This window comes from Egretta garzetta, unplaced genomic scaffold (assembly GCF_000687185.1).
Source record: "Egretta garzetta isolate BGI_Z169 unplaced genomic scaffold, ASM68718v1 scaffold329, whole genome shotgun sequence".
Taxonomy (NCBI): Eukaryota; Metazoa; Chordata; class Aves; order Pelecaniformes; family Ardeidae; genus Egretta; species Egretta garzetta.
The window spans coordinates 3,397,726-3,404,209 of NW_009269999.1; positions in this window are offsets into that span (position 1 = coordinate 3,397,726).

Consider the following 6,484-nt stretch of genomic DNA (forward strand, 5'->3'; position numbering starts at 1 on the left):
TTCGGCACTTACGAGGAATGTGGCTACGCTGGGACATAGAGGTAGCACGTTGTGAGTCTGTGAAAGTCAGTGTTGTGATCATGCTTTCTGGTAAAGGTTTTCTGCGACCCACGTGATGATAGGGGTCTGCCTTTGTACGGCACTGAACCACTTTAGGGTGTGGTTGACCTAGGTGAGTGAATAACCCCACTGAAGACAGGGGCTGTATTTGTACACTTGAAATTAAGTGTATGTGTGAGTCTCATGTTGAACTGGCCTTTGAAACACAAAAGATGTCTTCTGGGGAAAGGAGAGGAGAGGTGGAGGTAGAGAAGGAAGGCAGAGAGAAATTCTTTGAGAGCGCGGTTCCTCCTCTTCCGTGTAGTGGCATCCAGGAAAAGAGAAAACGGGAACACAGGCTACGTAGTGCTGCGGAAGCTGCTCGTGTCTAGATGCATGACGTGATAATATAAGTCAAATACATAGTACCACAGTCTACTCGGGCAGCAAAGTGCCTGTCTGTGAAGCGGATGGGCACATGGTCACAATGCAATTCCCCATTTTTATTCATGTTTCATATGGTGAAATAAAACAGTAGGGTAAATAAAACTGAGCTGTAAGTATTCTCATAGGAGTTGCATACGTAAGCTTTTAAGATTTAACTTTTGGCATGTAAACAGGACAGTAATTTCTGTAAGCAGCTAGTGACAGTTTCCGTGTATGCTTGTGGGACACAGAATTTCTAGGAAAGAAGTTGAAAAAGTGAATGTTGCATGGCTCCTATAAACCCTCAAGTCTTTCCATTATGTCTCAATGTCTCAGAAACCCTTATGCCTACAAAGACAGAAACTGCAGTGCTTTGGTAGCTAGAGGAAGATTTCATTGTATGTACATGGGCCTGCTTATACACACGTGTGACCTCACAGCTGCGTTTTGGAGTCTGTGCCCTAGAGAGGACAATATAGAAGAGGGCAATATAGAGAGGATAATATAGAAGGGAAGATACAGGTTTTGAAAATATAAATGGAAGCCATTTTTTTTTCCTGCTGTTGATAGTTCTAGTTTCTGTAAGCATTGTGGTTTGTTCTGAAAAAATGAGGGTTACGCAAGTGTATGCTTTGGAAGCTTTGATTAAACAAGGTCCTGGTGGAGGACAGTAATGGTTCGGTATCGGTTGGAGTGTTTCTTAGAGCGTGCACTGGGCACAAGGAGGAGAAATAGTGGTTCGCAACTGGTGGCAGGGAGGTACAGTTTTTCCCTCCCCATGCTAACCAAAGTGGATAGATGCCATCTAATTTCCCACGGCCTATGTCAGGAAGGGTATTTACCGCTGACTTAAAAGCGTACAGAAAGGTAAATGCAGGGGCTGTGTTTTCCCCTTGAATTTGCAGAGGAAAATAATTGGAAGGCAAACGTCTTATGTTATAGGGAATATACTGGTCTGCATATGGCATTCTTTTGTTGCAGATTACAGACCCAGAGGCCTGATCCTGCTGTCAGTGAAGTTAATGGCACATTCCCTATTGATTTCAGGGAAAGAAGGAGCAGACCACAACCTAGCATGAGACAGGTGAAAGCTGCTCCTTTAGAAGGATGCTGCCCGTTACTCTTAGGCCTCCAAATTATTTTTTCTTAGAGTCCTGGGAAAGAGATGGACATGAATTGTTCATATTTTAAGTGTAATGAGGATTGTTTAAAAATGTAAATGTCTTCTTTAACATTGCTGAACTGAAAATATAAAAGATTCTGCCAGTGCATGAAAGTGAAACTGGCTGAGAACAAAAGTGAAACCAACAGGTGACTTTCACTCCCCAGGCTGAGTGAAATTCAGCAAAGTAAATCCTAAACAGGTGATGCTAAACAGTACATTTGAATTTTAAATTTTTCTTTACTTTTATTAGTGTAGAAAAGTGTTGCCAGTGATCTAGATAAAGATTTCCCCAAGATAGGTGTTTTCTCTTAATAGTATCTCTTTAAAAAGTCAGAATCACTTAAAAATGTGTATTTTTTTTCTTTATGATGTTAAGGGGCATCTCTACGTGTTACCCCCTTTTCCTTTTTCATGCTTTGCATCACAGCCTTGCAAGTCATTTACACTTAGTATGCTGACAGGAGCCTGTACCAGGAGCAGGACAGGGCTCGCCTTGCTTTGCAAAAGTATGGGTGACTGTAATCAGCAAGTTCCTAGAGGAGGGGAAAAAAAGTAGCTTTAAAAATATATGAAAATGACGGTAGAATGTGTTTAATCTGTGAAAACACTAAAAAATGAGAAACAGTGTAGCAAATGGGAGAGAAAGAGAGATTCAGTTCTTCCTGCCCGGTCTACGAGGATCAGCAGGAGACAAATGTACAGAAAAGTGGGCAAAGACCAAACAAAGCAACAGCAGAGGGTAAAAAAAGGCATAGGGTGCCATGGAGAAAAAGGGAGAATGGAGGAAAGAAATGGTTTAGAAAAGTTAACATTGTGTAAAACGCTTCCTTGGTTCACATTTGTCAATGTCTAGGAAATTGGGTGGAAAAATACATGTGCGGCAACAGTCCGCTAGGATCTAAGCAGTATGAGGAGGGTAAAATATGTGGAAGGAGAAGGGTAAAAGATGGAAGAAAAGATTTCGACACAGGCAGATCCTTTTTTTTATTGTTAAAAAAAAAAAAAAGGGCAGTTTAGTCATAAATACTACACCCTACAGTGCTGTGGCTTTCTGACCATGACTTACATTGATAATGCTTATTAAATGACAAACTGAAACAAGGGGGATTTTTGAAAATGTAGTACAGCATGAATTTGTACTCATTAGCTTAACTTTTTTTCTTCTCACGTTAGTTTGAAAATGTGTAGAGGGAAAAAGGGCATAAAAATGGTGTAGAGGCAGTGATTTTAGCAGGTATCTTCCTCGCAGGTGAAGGGAGGAGATAGAAGTCTCAAAACTGCAGGCCTGTCTAAATTCTGCAGCATCACAAATAAGTACACAATAACACAAATCACAGAAAAATGGGTAAAGCAAGCACCGTATTTATCTGAGAAGGTATTCAGTTTTTAAAACAGTGGAGGGAAAAGTTGCCAAGGGAAGGAATATCTCGGGACTCTGTCCCTCATGTAAATGGCTTAAAAAAAAAAATTAGCTTTCAATATATGTAATTTTAAATTTTTTTTTAATATAAGATCATGCCATTTGCAGATTAAATGTTGCTAATGAGATGGAGCATGCAGCAGTATACAGGCCTCTGAAACTGAAAACCAGGTCTGGAGAATCTGGTACTTCGATTGAGCAGGTATGAAGCTAATTTTTGACATGTGTACCTGACTTACCAAAAACAATTTTGAGGGCTCTAATTAGAACATAATAGGCGTTTTTAAAATGCTCTTCAGACCAAGAAATACAAAGCCTTGTCAGGGCCAGATCATTTGAATGTGCAGAAATGGTTCTAAGCGTATAATAATTTTAATCTGTTCTCTCTTACGTTACAGGGAGCGTGGCACAGCCCCTGTTCTGGACAGAAGGACGGCCGTCCAGGGGAAGCGAGCATCACTTCGCAGGTAACGTGCTGTTACTGGTGGCTTTTGACAGAGAGAGAATAGAACTTTTCTGTTTGGATTAAATAATACCTGACCTTTTGGCCTTTTCGGTTTTGGAGTTTGTTGACATTTCAGACAAACCCAGATATTTTTGTTTTTATTTTGAGCAAGGTGAGGAGGCAAAGTGTTGTGAGGGAAGGAAGTTAATGCCAAGACCTTCCCAAGTTGGGTTGGTTGCAGGAGAGCAGCAGTGCTGACAGTGGTATACTGGGTTTTCCCATTAAAAGGTACAAACGACAGGATGTTATAAAAAGATAGATGTGTTTGTGAGCTGTGGTGTGTGTTTCAGTTCACCTCATATTAGAATAGCAAATAAATTGGAAGTGGATGTTGTAATTCATGGTTGGTCAAAGACAGGGCTAAAAAAAATTTTTTTTTTCTAATTGTACGTGGCTTTGCTGTATTGACAAATATATTTGATGTGGTAGCAATTAAAAATAGTCTGTTTTGATTAAGTTGAAGGAACAATACCTGTTAATAAAGCACGCTGGTTAATTAAGCAAGAGTCAGTAAATAGCACAGAACTATAGATAGGATGCTTTTTGAGAAAATGCAATTCCTTGAGGTCAAATTAGTCGATAAGTAAAATTTTCTGATCAGGAAAGAGGCTATATTTCTGAGATATTTTCTACTTTGTGTAAGCTTATTATACACCAACAGAGAGAGGAGCTGTGTTAAAGTGCTGGACTTGCTGTTGTATTACGGTACCTCACTTGTTCTTTCTGTTTTGAATTGTTGATTCAGCTCTGATAATTTAGACAAGAGAGAAATGTAAATTCCATTTACCAAATGGGATGTTTGTGGCATTTTAAAAAAAGAGAGAGATTAAAAATGGTTAGAAGTCTCTCAAATCTATAATGTTGCTCTGTGGCCTTTCAAAAGGCAAAAATCCAAATAGTAATATTTCCAGTGGCAAAATAATATACAATATCTAAAAACAATATAAACTGCTGTTAGCAGAGCTTTGAGATAAACAGTATGTGAAGACAGGTAGCTAGGATTTTGCAGTATTTTTCTTCCTCTAGTCTCCCTCCTTTTTGGCAAGGAAAAAATGAAAGATTTCTTTTCAATATAAAAGGAATAAACAAATAAAATTGGAATGAAACATTATGCTTGATATTTGGTGAAATTTCTGTTCTTTGAAGCATTTTGGTTTTTAAATGTAAGTGCTGTGAAATAGTTCAGATCTCAAAGTTTGTGGGGAGAAAATGTTTCAGCATCTTTGTTCATACCTGAGGAATCCATTTTAGAAGTCCATTCTCCCTGTTTGCAAAATACATTTTTATTAGATCTATGTATTTGGGTTAAGACTTACTTAAAATTACTTAATTAGGTTATACTGAAATTCTAAGTGATTTAGAAAGAAGGATTATGGTAATATGACAAAACATAACACTATTTTCATTGAAATCCTTAAATAAAGCCCTTTTAACATGCCAATTTTAAAAATCTATAAATTTGAGGTGTTAAAATAGTACAAAATATAAAAAGGCCGAACTCATAATGGAAAGTATAATCCTGTACCAGTGAGCAGGGATTTTGTAGGTACGTCTGGAACATGGGAGGAGGTCATTTACACCTTCAGTTTGGTTTTGGGCGTTTCTGTCGTGATATTGTCCTTTTAAAGACTTTATTATATATATGTAAAATACTTCTAAAATGTTTGTGGTTGGTTTGTAAGGAGAAAATGTAGAGAAAGAGGTAGCAGTGTAGGCGCGCTAAGCTAGATGGCAATTGATTGTGTTTTCCCAGGAAATTTTGAAACATATACTGAAGTAAAAATTGCCACAGTAAGGAATAAATTCTAAATAATTGTATTTGTGCCGTTTGGAATAGCATGGCTGTGAATTGTCTTTAAAAACCTCCTGTAAGTGTCTGAAAAACAGAGCAACATAAAAAGGCTTTCCAATTGTGTTTTCTCTAGATAAAGCTATTGGCTTGTAGGCTGATTTAAGGCACAAGGTATTGGAAAATAAACTTAAAAAAAAGAGCTATATACGTGCTTTTCTTATCGATAAGGTTTTTTTTTTTTTTAATAAAAAGGAAAACGTGTATGTGTTTCTTTCCTCTGTGTTGTTTATGGTCTGAAATAAATAATAAATTTGTAGTGATTTGTTTTTTAAAAAGAAGTATTTGTATGAAAAATCTAGCGGTAGGTTTGTTTTACTGAGTATTTTAATTTTGGAGAAATAGCAGAATGTTTCTGGATATTTGCATTTCTTTCAGAGGTTGGAGCATAAGCCAGATTTCTGTGTAGTCTGTCAGGCAGTTACACGTCTGAGCATGTTACAGTTTGTAGCACTACAAATTAGAGCCATTTGACTTGTATTTGCTGCACAAGGCTTTCATAAAAAACACCGCAAATAAAATAGATGTATAGGGGATGAGCTGTGCGTGCGCACGGAGGGTGTCTCGGGGTGCGGATGCCGAGCTGCAGAGGGGGGCCGGTGAGACCCAGTGGATTTTACTGAGGTGCTGCTTCTGCATGAACTTGTGCTATCTGCCCCCGGCCCTCACTTACTTAAAAAAAAAAAAAAAAAAAAAAAAAGGATTCTGGGTTATTTTTTAGCTTGCAGCGGGCTAGTTGCATGCACATCATTGGCTACGTATTTTAAGAGAGGAGCTGCAAAAGTGCTGCATGTGTTTGTCATACGGATGCCGAGCACCTATATGAGGAGTATATGGGAAGGAGGGCAAAGCAGGATGGCGTGACTGAGTTTTCACGTTACTTTCACTGCAGGATAGCCCAGCATTTCCTGGTAACTTTGTCCCAAAGTTTTCTGGGGGTTGTAAGGCTATTTGTGAGTCAATTTACTCACTACCATTTCTCTTTTGAAACAAAAATAAAAAGACCCCAAACACTTGTAAGGAGGTATTTCACCTGCTTTTTATGAACTGGCAGGGAGCGGGCAGCGACTACCACCGCCG